Here is a 14,838-nt window from a genome sequence, read left to right as displayed (position 1 = left end):
TGTTTATTTTTGACACCGCGCGTTACTATGCCTATACGTAAGGTCAGGCTTTCGAAATAATAATAAAAAATTGAATGGATGAAAACCAGTGCGCGCCGCCCATTTTGGGGCTTGCCTTCGATCGACTTTCTGTCCGCGGCACGTCGTACGAAAGTTCTGGCGCTTGAGAGTTCGACGCGGCGTTTCTATGTATAGCAGGCTCCGTCGAAGTCATGCAGCCTTGAACGCCACTCCTTCGCCGTCATGTGAATCGCGGTCGCGCTAGTATCGCCACGATCGCAGCGCCGAGCGATAAAAGCCCGGCCGACAGTTTCTTTTGTGGGTCGTCGGGGCAATTAATAAGTCGCGAGGCGCGCAAGACAAACGCCGTGATTTAAAGCGAGGTTAATGAAAAAATAAAAGCATAAAATGAACATCGTCTGCCTCCCACTGGAATGCGCGCGTGTGCGTCTGTTTGTGGGCGTCTGCTGCTTGCGTTCACGGCTTCTTTTTTTTTTTCTTTTTGCGCTCGTGGGGGCATCTTGCGGTGGTGGCGCGTACTTCTACAAGGAGTAGCAATATTGGGTCGACGTCGCCTGGAATGGAGGCTAGCACTAATTGTTGCCGTTCGGCCACGCTGCAAAAGATGGATAGCGCAGGTGTGGTTTCAAGTTTCAGCGCCAAATCGGGTGTGGGCAGCCGTAAGCGTCGTGGTAGCCCTGTGGGCCAGTTAGGAATGTCTAGCCTGTAGGGGCGATTGAATGCTTTCCTTGTGCCCTAGTCGCTTATTGGCTAGGTGGCCGCGAGCTTTACGTGCCTTGAGAAGCTCAGAGAACCGTTATTTGAAATCCAAAAAAAACGACAGAAAGTGGAAGATTGCGATGAAAAAATCCGTAAAACAGGGGGTGGGTGCTCGAGCCGACGTTTCGACAAGTGGACTTGTCTTCTTCAAGGCTGGAGCTTCCAGCCTTGAAGAAGCCTTGTTTACGGATTTTTTCATCGTTATTTGAAATGTCATTTATGTATACCTTCTCGAAGCCATTACGTATAACTTCTCGAAGATATACCCCCCCCCCCCTTCTGAACGAAGCCAACGGTTGTTGCTTAGCTTGGTGACTTCCTAGAGAACACGAAAAGAAAAAAAAACCTTTGCGGTGTGCGTGACGTGTTTGCTGGGTTTCCGTTCTTCGTCTCGAAAGACCGCCTGCGTTCATGCCGGTATTGAGAAGCGTGACGCTTTTGTGACACGGTTCTTGGCCACACACGCGCCACAGAACGCGCGAATTGTGTTCTGCGCAGTGACACTTCAAGGTTCACAGTATACAGCTGCGCACTTGCGACCCCCCCCCCCCCCTCGCTCCTGTTATCGCAGTTCCCGTTCTTTCTCGGCCACTTGACTTTTTGTCTGCACAATACAGGCCGTGTTTTTCATGGTGGCTGGCTTCAGACGACCGGTTGGAATCTTAGCCGTTGACATTTAAGAAGGGACGTATACGTATACGCCAACCGTGCGCGCACCAGTTCCGTCTTGCGTGCCCAAACCGGGTTCCTTAAAAAGCCTCAAGACCCTTGACGCCAGCAATCGAGTTCTCGGCGTGCCAAGGTCTCTGGTGGCGCAGGACCTCGTGATGGTCATTAAATTCTTTAGTGAGGATTTTGCCATTGCAAGGTCCGGCGCCACTGCCGTGAAAGAAAAAATGATTAAAAAGCTACTGATCTAACTTGTCCCGTTAGAATCTACGTGGAGAGAAGCTTCGTTTCGCAGCATATCAATGTCCTTCTTTCTGTGTCGATAGCTGGGCCACGTGGTACATGAATGAAGACGAAATACCAGCAAGGAAACAACGGATACAGAAAAAACTCACGGGGTACCTTATGCGTTCGTCTAAAACGACTCGAACGTGAGACACATCTAACCCCCTCTGAAAGCCTTCAGCACCCCCCCCCCCCTTTCTCACGTGCCTGTATCCAGTTTTAATACGATTCCCTGTGGAAAGAGAAGGCGCTTGAAAAGTCAACGAATTACATGAACCCGATGTTTGCCGAAGCAATGGCGGCATGGAATCTTACTAACAGTGCATTCTTGAAAGTGTATAATACAGGAGGCGCAACGGTGCCTTGTCTGTGATTACGCGGCACGTCGGAACGAAGGTGACCTCTGCGACCCTTGGTCATCCAGAATAAGTAACTATGCGCAACGCGTATCTTCTTTTACGTCTTAGTACACGCGCGCTGCAGCTACAGAACGGCGAAGCGAACAAATCACACCTGGTCTGAGATGAAAGATAACCGTCGTCGCCTCCAACGACCCGCGCGAGCCGCTGACACGTCGGACACCACGTACCCGCTCTTCTAAGCATACACGCGACGTGTGCCATAGCTCACGAGGAAAGAAAACAGCGCGCGCGGTCACGAATCCTTCGAGTATGCGCGCCAGACGCGTTCACCGACGACTGCATGCGCATGCCTCTTAACTCCGCCTAGGGTCCTACGTAATACTGTAACGTAACATATGAAGTGGCGAGACGCGGATTATCTTCCTTCATTGGCGAAGCGGCCACCATTCGCAGGGGAAGCAAGGGAAGCTGAGGTTGCTTCGGTGATTACTGTGCATGGTTCCTCCATGACTTTCTTTCTTTTGTTCGTAGTACTCGGCATTTATATTTCTTTTGCCGAGTGTAGGAGCTTCTTTGTTCGAGACAAATCGTTGTTCGTCTCCGCTCGAGTTCGCTGTGGTGGGGCATGGAAGGGGGGGGGGGGAGTTGTAGGGGTGGGGAATGAGTTTCGCTGGGGCCATTGCACGATGTCTTCGCGTGTCCGGTCATCTCGCGTTAGCTTCGAGCTCCCACGAGAACAACCTTCCGCGAACACGATGAATCTTAAAGCTGTATACGCGACCGAACCAAAACACGACTCTAGAAACGCGTAACAACAACAACAACAAAAAAGGTGTACGCGTGCGCTCCGGTGCGTCGTTTTCGTGTGTGTGTCTCTCTCTCTCTCTCCCTCCCTCCCTTCCTTCCTTCCTAGATTCGTTCGTTCGTATTCCTTTCTTTCGTTCTTTTTTTGTTATTATTATTCTTTCGTTTCGTTTGATCGTGTTGTCACGCATCGTGATTCCACCACGTTCGCACACGCCAAAGCCATTTTGATGGAGGGCCCTCATCTCGACTCCAGGCGGTGCCACTGCTAATGTGAGCCTCAGGCTAGCTAGCATTGGAGAGTACAACCGCCCCCCCCCCCCCCCCCCCCCCGTGTGGGAGGTTTCGTGTTGCGTGCGGCTAACGGCGTCTTGTAATCGTTGCGCTTTTTTTTGCCTTTTCGTTCCACGGTCCCGTCACTTCCGGAAATAACGCGGAGTTGATGCACAGCCGGGAACGGAAAGTACAGTATATACCGCTGTAGCAGTACTCGGAATAAGAAGTGCCCGAGTCGTCTCGTTCCTGTAATAAAGGAAATAGTGAAAACGTACTCAGAAACATCCTGGGCATCAACACTTCCTTTCTTGTGTTTTTCTTCTTAAGCGAAATAGCCCCAATCGTCTGGATGACTCGCACGTTTTGACCATGTGCGCGATGGTTACCCTCGTGGAGGAAGGAAAAAAAAAAAAGACTAAGAGGGAGCGTCACGTGATTCACTTAACCTCTGTAAGCCAACCTCCTATGACGCAGCCCCTCGCGACCAGTGCGCGGTGCCTCCTGTGTAGAATTAGGCGGCCCCGCAGCTGACGCAACCAAAGCGAGCTGACCAATAGTAGCGCTTGCCTATCACGTGACCAAGGCCTGCTTTCCCTTAATTTTTTTATGACACGGCTTCAAGATTGTCACGTGACGCTCCTTTGCAAGGTTTTTTCCTTTCTCCATGGTTACCCTTACGTCATTATCTCTCTCCATGCTGGCGTCTTGTCTCTAATGGAGACAGTCAGTAACCACCCTTGACGCCTGGTTTTTTAGCTCTGTTGTAAGACGCCTTCGTCGAAACTATGAAGGAAGAAAAAATTAAGTTCACCGACCATTCGCATTGATGCGCGTCGCATAGTTTCGGTTTGTGCGTGCTTCATGTACTCGCGAACTAATGAACTAAACGTTTTCCACTTCAAACCGGAATGCCCTGGGAACCGCTGTACTTGTGAACCTCCATTAATCTAGTTCTCTGGATTGCTAAATGCATAGGCGTACGCACAGAGAGGGGGAACGGGGAGGGGCGCCCCCCCCCCCCCTAGTCACATAGGAAGGGAGGGGGGAGGCGCAATGTCTGCCCCATACATTGACTTCATAGGGAGGGGAGGGCGCCGCGACTAACCTCCGCCCCCCCCCTCCCACCTGGAGGGGAACCCTGCGCACACCTATGGCTAAATGTACCAAGGGTCAATTAAATAACCGCACGTAACACTTTCACGTGTGTCATGGTCGCATGTCACCATTACACGTTCCAATATTTGTCAGAGCATTAACGTGTTTCACCCGTCGGCCAAAAGCTTCCCGTCGACCATCGTTGACCAAAACACCTTTAGTACACCACCCTTCGTTAAAGCACCTTTAGCACACGGCTTGCGCCATTAGTACTCCTTTTTGCGGCAAAAGTCCTTTAACAGTGCACCGCGTTGGGTGGAAACGCCTTCAGTACTCCGTCTGGGCCATCACGTACGCCGCACTGTTGACAAAACCTTTTGCGTACCTTCAAAATCTTGGCAAGCGTTTCACCTTGTATAGTGCTCATTCGAAACGTCTTGCCCGTCCTTGCGGAGGTGGTACGCGTAACGCCGAAAGGGCATACTTTGGAAAAAAAAAAATGCTAACTGTGGCACTTCCGATGTACCATGTTAGTGTCTGACCACGCGGGGTCTCAGTAAAGTCCAGTGAGAACAGTGTTAAAAATTACGTAAAAGAAAAAAAAAAGAAAAAGAAGTCGCGGTTCGAGGATGTTCGCACGAAGTCTCCTGCGTCGCTCTTTTTGCAATCCGCATAAATAAGTTAACATATTTCCTTTGAGCGTGGACCGGTCTGCATTACAGCACGTGGTTGTCCTTTCGATACCAATTCGCGTTCCGTATGCAAACTAAGCCGCAGAATATCGTAAGGCCAGCGTGACTTATACAGGAACGCGCGAATCGCATCACTAAAAAGAGCCGCAGGACAGCGGCGCGCGTGTGGTCAACATATAAAACAGCTACAGAGGTTACTGCCCGCATCTCGAAGCAGCTGGGAAAGGCGTGCGCACGGTTGCGTTAGTGTTCCGCACACATTGTCGTTTTATACCTGTGAGCGCGAATACGTTCCCGCGAAACCAGGACGCCGGCCGGTTTTAGTTAGACTTGTTCCGACCCCCCCCCCCCCCCCCCCCCCCCACACACACACACACGCACACTTTCTTTTTATCTCCAGCTTGCTGTTGTTGTTGCATGAGCGCGCGCCCTTCTTTAGTCTACGCCGACGAACGAAACTCCTCCCAACCTTTGGGCTGCGTTTTTTAGATTCTCAAAGCGCGCTTCGCTTTAACCACGGAGAGCTCTTGCGAATGCGCGTGCGGCTCACGATGAGTATATATATATGCAATCGCCGCCAAACTCTGCTGGAATATTCCTCCCTGCAGCATAGGCGAGCCGCCGCCTCGATTATACGATTGCGTTTCGGTACATAATTCTGCTTTCGTGTAGGCGTGTCCGTGGCTGAAAATTAAAGTAAATAAATAAATAAATAAGTAAATAAATAAATAAATAAATGAAGAGAACGTTATATTGTGTAAGGCTTGGGGTAAAACCACAGACGAGTTTTGATTCGCAGCAATTATTTTCGCATGCAGAGGATGAAGTCGCGTCTGCAAGGTCGGCAAACTGCAATGAAGGCTGCCCCCTGTAGGCTTTAAGTATGCCGTCGTGTTTTTGATCGTACGATTCCATCACACACGACCGGTTGGTTGCAGTGTGCCGCTACTGGGACTTCAGTGAGGTGCTGAAGGGCACGCATTTGGGGGCTCGTTGGTTCATGATTATATGCTGGAAACAGCGCTGTAAGACGGCACAAAACGAAAGAACACAGTCCTCTGCGCTGCAATAGATATGTGGTAGAAGGATCTGAAAAAAAAAAAGCAATCTCACTGGGTCCCCTATGCATTCGCCTAAGACGACTCGATGGCGAAATCCAGCTCCTTCTTATTTTTCTCAGTCGATGCACTCATCCTCCCCGCCCGCCTCCGAAAGCTTTCTGCACCTAACGTGGTTTTGCACTGCCTCCGGGATCGGCCCACCTTTGACCAAGGCCGCGGCGGCTGCATTTTCGATAGAGGCGAAAATGTTTGAGGCCCGTGTACTTAGGTTTAGGTGCACGTTAAAGAACCCCAGGTGGTCGAAATTTCCGGAGCCCTCCACTACGGCGTCTCTCATAATCATATCGTGGTTTTGCGACGTTAAACCCCAGATATTATTATTATTATTACCTTTGACCAAGCGACGATGCCATGTGATAGCGTCATCATGTGACGTCACGTTATGTGCCGTCACATGGTGACGTCAGCACGTTGGCGATCTGTGAGGTCATATGGTGACGTCATCGCGTGATGATGATGGGCGCCAAGTCTGCCCCATACTTCTACTCAGTAGGACCTGCCCCATCACTGGCGATGAAGCATTGTACCCCCCCTCCTTCCTAATGTTCAACTCTGCGTACGCCAATGATCTCAAGTGATCTTTCAGTGAATACTTTACATTGTAGGCTCATTCGGTATCGCCTGTTTAAGTCTCTGTAACGCATAACAAATCTCTGATAATGCTGTATTGGGTCAGCTGTCATAGCATTCTTTTCATAGATCACACCACTGCCATTATATACAGTCTATATAAGTTTTCGTGGCGTAGTTTGTAGTTTATTTGTTTGCATGTTAATGTACAAAAAAATGAAATTATAAAGAGATTCCGCTATAAGCACACCATGCGCCGTTGCATCACATGTCCTGACGCGCGCTGAAGTTTTTTTGTACTACCCGCGCTGCATGTGAGGAGGCAGTACGGCCTTCGCCTCGTTTTGCGTACAGCAGCCTTCACTGTTTTCGACGTCTCTAGGTCAAATCCCAGCGCATCGCTCCTGCAAGCTCCTTTGGTCGCCACGGCGGCCGCGGGTTTCACGAAAACAGATCCCGCGAATTACTCGGCATTGTCATTGTCCTCCCCGCGTGCCACTCGGTGCCGCGGTGTTTAGTGCAGACAATGAAATTACGGACGCGCGCGCGAGTCGTGCTGGCTCTCGGGGACCCGTTTGTCCTTGATACACAGCGTGTGTCCCAGCTAATTCTAGCCAGAATTTTAAAACATGCCGACGCAGGGTATGACGACGCGACCAAATGCGTGTTGCAGACTATTGTATGGAGTGAGTCGCACTATTCTTTGTGTTCTGCTTAATTGTGCAAGATTAATTAGCCAGCATTTAAAGCAACGAAGCCGCGCAAAAAGTTCAAATGAAAAAGTTCTCGATCGGTTTTACAAAACGTCCGATTAGACAGTTTCCAACTTTCTATCTACTAAGTATCAGTGTCTTTCTGCTTACTACAGATGCCCGCCAAATCCCCCCCCCCCAAAAAAAAAACAAAAAACAAAATAAATACCATGTGACATCCGAAAATTACTTCGGGAAAATTTCCGTTCGCTGTTACAGAGTAGGGAATGTGTATGTTGATGCGTTTAATGTGCGTGTCATGTGGTGCTGTCAATATTTGCGCAAGACCGTATACGTGTGCACGTGCGATCGCGTCAACATGAGCAAAGCAGTCGGTCATGTAGCAAACCTTAAAAGCTTGTTCGAGTGTCAATTTCAATATGCAGAGTTGCGGCCAAAAAGCAAAACCTCGGCTCGCGTCACGCGGACGCTTTCAAAAGAGCTTGTTGCTGGGAAAGTTGCTGTAACTAATCATACAGCATTCTTATAGCGACCCGAAATCAGACACCGCACAGAGAACTCGACACACAATCGCTTGTGTTATGTTCGCTCTGCAGTGTCCGTTATCGCATTGTTAAGTTAAACGAATGTATGCACACCTACCGTGATTGTTGAGACTAAAGCATCCGTTGGCCTTTCCTGTTGTCTTGCAGTCTCTGCTTGTCCCTAACCTGTCGATGATTCCTTTGTAAATATGAGGCTGCCGCCTTTGTTACAGAGTTACGTTAAACGTCAGCGCTTGTTGCAGATAAGTACTGTACGCAATATTACGTTTATAGCGATGTTTGTTGGTACGGACTTTTGTTTGTCGTGTGCATACGAACCCACAACCAATTCGAAGGTTGTGGTTTCGGATCCCACCGACGGAAAGGGTGCATTTTTGTGCACTTTATTTCCTATCAGTTTAGATCGTAATAATTACACTACAGATAAAAACGACAGATAATGTCCCTATATCCTTTCCTTGTCTTAACTGTCTGTTGGTTTCATTGGTTTCATTGGTTGTAACTTACGATGTAGTTATTCAAATGCCGATGTTCCTGTAAGGCATTCTAAGCTGCGTCATTGAAGTAACTGGGCGCAACTCTGCGATAGAATCAGCGTTGCATGTCTGCGCATTCCTTCAAGAGTTTCCCCGGCTACTGAACATCGCTCCCCGTATACACGCCAAGTCTACACTGCCCTTGAAAATGTGGAAACATAGTTAAACTACTGCCACGCTTGTTCAAAAGCGTGGGCATTTTCTCTCAAACATCGCTGCCTGTTTGTTTTTTTCGGTCTACAATGTAATTTTCGAACAGAACACTTTGCCCTAACCTAAACTAACTCGTACTCCAGTGAACCAGCCTGCTCCGGCGTTTCATGTACGACTCTCGTTATGATGTCCGCAGTACGCTGCAGGATAGTGGGTCAGCGTTTTCCAGAAGGCTTCGGAAAAGAGAGCATGCCGGGCGCCTGCCGGCATAATTGCCTTTGTTTCTTTACTTCGAGTCTGCAAAAGAGGTTGAAGCGCCCCCTCCCCCTCTTTTGGATGTAATGCAGAAAAGTGTGGGCGAGAGAGAGAGAAAGAGACGTCCACTGCGCGTAATGCGTCTATAACAGGCCCATTAATGACCTCGCACTGGGCCACTGTTTCACGCAGGGAGCAGCATTGTAGGCCAGGACGAACCGACGCTGCGTGAGGGTGCGGCGTTATATACGTACAGGCAAGGCTGGGTGGGGAGAGCAACTCGTGACGTCACCACGGTCTGCTGCTTGGCTTAATCGCCTCCGCGAACCCCTTCTGCGCCTCCTTATACGGAGGACGTCGGCCGAAAACGAGCGAAGCGAATTTTATGCAAATCCACGTCGGTGTTTGCGTTTGTCGGCGCGTCTGTTGCGTCGGTGCGGGTAGCCTGGCTGTCTCTCTGTTTCGATATTTATCAGCATACTACAGGGGCGGCGCCAGGTTTTTTAAGGGGGGCGGGGAGGTGGCACCCACGATAAGCGAGTCATTTCGGGGGGGGGGGGGGGGGCTGGAGTCACTTGTGGACAGTGCGTCTCTGCCTCTTTCCCTCCCCCTCCCCCCAGGAAAGGGCGGGGGGGGATGAAACTTTAAGAGGAGGAAAGAAAGGTCACTGTTGCCACCGATGTAACAGTTCCGCGCTCGACATCACAGATGGTGAATCAGTCCAGTATTCCAAAGAAATCGCAGCAGCACCTTCGTGACGTGCAGACCCAGGGTCTTATGACATATATGCGCGGAGGTGAAGCCTTTTGTGTTATACAAACGAGAGGCTTTACCTCCGAATGTGCCATAATATGTCATGCTACTACTCTATGTCAAGTAATTCCGTGCTACGCCATGCTTTGGTCTTCACTGTTCAACTTCAGCTATGACGTGAAACGTCTTCTTGGTTGAGTTCGGGCGTATAGCCCTCACCAGGAACAGGCACGAGCGGGAGCAGTTACCATAGCAACGAAACGTTATATCAGCCCCAACTTCAAAACAAGACGAACTGCTTGGTACTTGAATAGCGAGTCTACAAAGGAAGTTACACAGACTGGTAGGTAGCGGCAACCGCTCTCGCAAACTGGGCCGTCGGCTTTGGTCTCTCCAGGGCACACGCCTTAGGTACACGAAGGCTTGTTGCAATGACCCGTAGCCGATCCTCCGCTGGCTCAGAGCGCTGTCGACTTATCAAGCCTTGGCCAAGCGGGCCGTAAGATGCGCAGAGCACCACGTGACCAGACAGCACTGTCCGACCCGCAGCCTGATGATGTGGCGGCGGCCGTGTGTCGATTGATCGACGAGATAGCAGGATGAGAAATAGAAGGCATGCATTACAGGGAGGTTAGCAAGTTCCTAAACCGACTGGCTACCCCGTCTCGGAATCCCCACAGGCGTTACGTTCTTAATAGCGCTCACTGACAGTGACAGAGTGAAGAACAAACAAGCTGTCAGCGCCGTGTCCCGTTTCTTCCTCTTCACTCTATCTCCGTCAGTGTTGCGCTGTAACATTCTCAAAGGGGTACTGACACCAGTTTCCGAAGCTGAATTTACTGCGTCATACAAATCTCCTGTATACAGAGACGACTCTGAACGTTTGAAGGTCAGTAAACGCTGGTAAGATATTTTATTTCGATATTTAAGTCCATTTTCGCGTGGCGCGCCTACTAACATCGATACCGGCGTGACGTCAGGCTACAGTGTCAATTCGGCTGGTGCCTTGACGCGCCAGTATGGCGAGTTGTGATGACGTCAGGTACCGAAACACCAAAACATACGTTTTGGCCGCTTGCGCGTCACCAAAAAACATTCAAAATGGCCGCTTGTGCGTCATAAACGGAGCCACGCAGCGGACATAAACGGAGCCACGCAGCGGACATCAAACATAATCAAACGTCACGACATCTTGCGCGAGCACGTGACGAGACGCTCATACCGTGTCGTGACGTCAGGGCACAGTAGGAATCGAAATTAGTTTTTAAATACATGTCGTATAATTAAATTTTCATGGCACTCACGCTGACCAGTGCGTTTGCCTGGCTCTTGACGACTTGGTTTATAATTTGTCGAGGAGGAGGGAATAACTTTTATTTAAGACGGCAAGATTACGAAGGATGGGCTCCCTTCTCTAGGTGGCAGCCATGAGTGCTCTGGCGGCATCCTCGGCTTGCCGAAGGACTTGGAGTTGCATTTCAATTTCGCCGTCGCTCCCACACACACACACAAAAAAAAAAAGATTAATGTCAGTACCCTTTAGGACCAACCCTCTAATACGGGATGAAAGCGCATGCAAAATTAACCACAAGAACAAATTCGTTGACTGCTCTAGTAGCGTTGTTTACAGCATTCCACTCTCATGCGGACAGACTTATATCGGCCAGACGGGCAGGTGCCTTAATGTACGTTTGCAAGAGCATAACCAAAAGGTACGCAGAGGGACAGAAGGTTTTCTTGCAATGCACTGTTCACAATGCGGGTGCGCTCCAGCATTTGATAACACACAGATTTTAGCTAGGCATCGCCAGGATAGCACGCGCATAATCATTGAAGCTGCTGCCATTGCTAAAGGCAATTGTATCAGCAAACCTTCAATCGCCCTCACTGAAAAAGAAATAGATTACCTAAGTTCATCCGGCCAGATAACCTAGACATACTCTGGTTGCTTCTCCTGACGTCTTTCCGCGGTTTCGTGGTTTTTGCTTAATAATTCTTCTTGGCTCTTGGTTCCCTCTCCATGCCTGCCGTCATGCGCAATTCAAATGAGCGTTGATCACGTGTGCCTACTTGTTCTCGTTTTTCTATGTTTGTGTTAATAAATTTCAGTTGGAAGTCAGCGCTAGTCCTCGTCGTTTCTTCGTCCTTGTGTATTACACGCGCTGTTCACGTCAATATGGAATACCAACTAGCCCGGTCACACACCTTGCCCTTTAGGACGCTGTACCGACTAACCCACCTAGCTAACCTCCTTATGCGTAATGCAATGCATCGTTCTTTGCTACGCTACACTGTGCTCAGCTCCCTTGCATTGTACTTTGCAACAATCCGCTACGCTATAGTTAGTGTGCAGTACTGTTATGATATAACAACATTATGTCACGCATTGCAGCTCTACGCTGCGATCTTTTCTTTTGCGCTTATATAGCGTGGTCCGCCAGTAGACTCGGATGATTCCTACGAAAGTGTTAAAAGACGACGCGCGAGGGATCTGGAGCGTGGTGCGAAACCGTTCCGCGCGTAAACACTCCGGCGCGTCACTCCTGCGGCAGGTCAGCTCGGCGCGACGGTCACGTGGTTTAGGCGGAACGCACGCGCGCCCCGGGCCGATAGCACGCATCCGTGCGCAGCAGCTCCTGTTGTTGCGCCGAGGTGTGTGCGTGTGTTGGTTGCGTGAATGCGGACTCACCCCCACCTGAGCCCGCCCACCGGTAACGCCCTGATTCGCCGCCAAGAAGCAGTGTCGCTAATACGCGCCACGTGGTCATTCCTCTCGGAAGTCATCAACTCCTCTCGGAGGCGATGCTTTTGTTCGCTTCCTGCGATGCTCCGCAAAGCCGCGTTTCTTTTGTTTCGCGCTTCCTTTTCGATACAGGTTGTCCCAACTATAGGGTTAGCCGAGCTTCTGCTTGTTTATATTCTATTTATTTTTTTGCTCAGCCGCCACGGTGGCACAGTGGTTATAGTTCCCGGCTACTGCCTGAAACACGGGTGGTCGAAATTTCCGGAGCCCTCCACTAAGGCGTCCCTTATGATCATATCGTCGTTTTGGGACGCAAAACTCCAACAATTATTATAACGTTTCAGCAATGGGAGACCAGCGCTGGATAGGTGGCGCGCCGAAAAAGGGCGCCTGGCGGGGAGTCGCGACATAACTCAGCCGCTCGCATGGTCTCCGCGCCGCCGGCTAATCTCGGAGGCCGTGCCGCTCGCGCTCAGACGACCGGCCGCACTGTACCGCGGTGAGCGCACGCGCGTGTGCCGTTCCCGTGCTTCATTTTGGCGCGAACAGCTCGAGCAGCCATTGCGCCAGTAATACTGCTGTATGGTTTAGAAAAAAATAACTTTGTCTGAAGGCTACTTACTCAGGAAAGCAGTGGAAAACAGAGAGAAGTCCTACAAAGCAGACTACGTCTGTGCATACGGCGTCAAAGAGACAGTGCTGTGCCTTGGTGGCGACTCCGTCGTCACCATTTTCTGGTTGCGTCCTGGGATTTGTGTCAGGCTAGTGCAGGCTCACAAGCCTCCATTGATAAGTACGTGCTGCGTCGATACCAGCTGCCCACTACTGCAGTACCAGCTGCCCACTACTGATACCAGCTGCCCACTACTGCAGATTCCCGGCCACGGTGGCCGCATTTCGATGGGGTTGAAATACAAAGAACACCCGCGTACTGAGATTTATGTGCACATTAAAGAACCCCAGGCTGTCAAAATTAATCCTGATTCCCACACTTTGGCGTGCCTCATAATCATACCTTGTTTGGCACGTAAAACGCTAGCAAGTGTCGATGTTGATCAAACACGTTTATTCCAAGCAGGCACAGGCAAGCGAAAAAACTAACACAGTACGTTAGGCGAATTAAACGGCGAGTAAAAATCCAAGATATTTGACCCTTTTCTAGCGAGGCATAATTGCGATGGTACTTCGCCACGGCGGCCAATACACAAAGAAGCTTTACCGCATCGGCTGACTCCAGTAAGCTAAGCTTTGAGTAGTCCGCTGATTTGTTCGTGACAACTCTGTCTGTAGCACAAGTAAAGTTCAACGGAGGCATCCATCGCGGGCGTATTTCTTTTAACTTTGCAGCGGCTTCGGCGAACGTGCCCCCGTACACATCTCGTAGACAGACAGCTTTCCTTCTGCGTAACTGTTTGCAAATGATGCAGACTACCTGCCTATCGTATCATTCATTGCACGCGGTGGCATCAGAAATGAACTTGGTGGTGGTCAGATGAAAAAATTGTTACATATGCTGCATCCTGCATAATATGTACGTTTTTTTACGACAAAACACCGATTAAATTCCTCTCGTTGGCCCCGGTTTCCACTGGTGGCCCTCACTATCGAATAAATCTAGCAGACACGCGCAATTCGGTTTAGAAACCAGCCCGACGCCACTAGACAGTAGAGCAAGAGCAGAACATACTGTGCTCGCCTGACTGCCGGGATGCAACGCCGCATCCGTTCATATTCATATGTTTTAGAAGGAAAAACATAGAAGGATACGTCCTCCCTCATTTCTACGTATTGTGGCAGTTGAATGCGCAACAGTACCGCCAGCATCTTCTTGTTTTGTTTCGGCGATACGCGCCCGCATCGCCTCAACCAGTCGCCACTCTCGTCCGCGGGAGCGGCTGGAGTATGCGCGCTTTGACCGCCAGGGCGGCCGCGGAAACTCCAGCGCTGGTTCCCTATAGCGCCCTCTGTAACAATACATCGTTATTTTTCTTGCTGCATGCGGCAGAAGCGCATGCGGTAGCCGGAAATGTGGACGCCACCTATTGTACTAGTATAATAATTATACATAATTGCTTTGTCGAACCATTCATATCTACAAAAAAAGCCCCCCCCCCCCCCCCTAGTGCGCACACCTATGATTGCACGCTTTTTGCACCTGACCTCCGTGGCCGGCCCGTGCATCTTTGACCAAGCGACGATGTCACATATGTGATGACGTCACCATGTGACGTCATAGCTATGTCACGATGACGTCGTAATGACGTCATCATGTGACGATTTCTTGCATCACTCGTGTTGACGCCGACGCCGCGGTCAGTTTTCGGGTTTGATGAGGCATCTAAGGCTTTCGCCTTAACATCAGTATATCCAAAACGGAGCTGTGTGCTTTCTTAGGTTTCCCCAACTTAAGCAAAACACTTTTTATCTCGGCGCAGCATTTGTGACGCGATGGGCTTTACAGGGTTAAAAAGTTTGCAATGGCTGTC

At 50.1% G+C, this 14,838-nt stretch overlaps 1 protein-coding gene across 3 annotated transcripts in view; it reads left to right on the top strand.

The window, feature by feature from the left end:
- Positions 1-14,838, top strand: part of LOC119404739 (hillarin) — a 98,743-nt gene that overhangs the window by 76,699 nt on the left and 7,206 nt on the right. The window lies entirely within an intron of this gene.

The sequence above is a fragment of the Rhipicephalus sanguineus genome, chromosome 9 (genome assembly GCF_013339695.2).
Source record: "Rhipicephalus sanguineus isolate Rsan-2018 chromosome 9, BIME_Rsan_1.4, whole genome shotgun sequence".
NCBI lineage: Eukaryota > Metazoa > Arthropoda > Arachnida > Ixodida > Ixodidae > Rhipicephalus > Rhipicephalus sanguineus.
This window is presented reverse-complemented; position numbering and strand designations above follow the sequence as displayed.